At 55.6% G+C, this 288-nt stretch overlaps 1 protein-coding gene across 1 annotated transcript in view; it reads left to right on the top strand.

The window, feature by feature from the left end:
• Window positions 1-288, top strand: part of LOC119594049 (elongation of very long chain fatty acids protein-like) — a gene marked incomplete in the record, with an annotated part of 45,869 nt that overhangs the window by 22,511 nt on the left and 23,070 nt on the right.

The raw sequence follows: 288 nt of genomic DNA, 5'->3' as shown, positions 1-288 counted from the left end.
TCCGTGGAGGAAAGGATGCGGTCCTTATCGTCGTCATTGGAGCCTGATCCAGGCCAGACGCACCGGGTATTGATTGTCCACGCCCCGCAAGCGATTATCGCCTTTATGGTCCGTGGGTGCAGAGTACACAGTCGTCACTTAGTTGATTAGGACGTCTGTCGTTCTGCTTTGTAATGCCTTTTAATGGCCGGGTTCTCGCGTCCAACTTTTGCACGTCCCGGGAGGCCAGCGCCCCCCCCCCCCCACTCCGCTTTTTTCCACGAAGTAACTCCCTTTTAGGGCTTGATA

The sequence above is a fragment of the Penaeus monodon genome, chromosome 33 (assembly GCF_015228065.2).
Source record: "Penaeus monodon isolate SGIC_2016 chromosome 33, NSTDA_Pmon_1, whole genome shotgun sequence".
Classification (NCBI taxonomy): domain Eukaryota; kingdom Metazoa; phylum Arthropoda; class Malacostraca; order Decapoda; family Penaeidae; genus Penaeus; species Penaeus monodon.
This window is presented reverse-complemented; position numbering and strand designations above follow the sequence as displayed.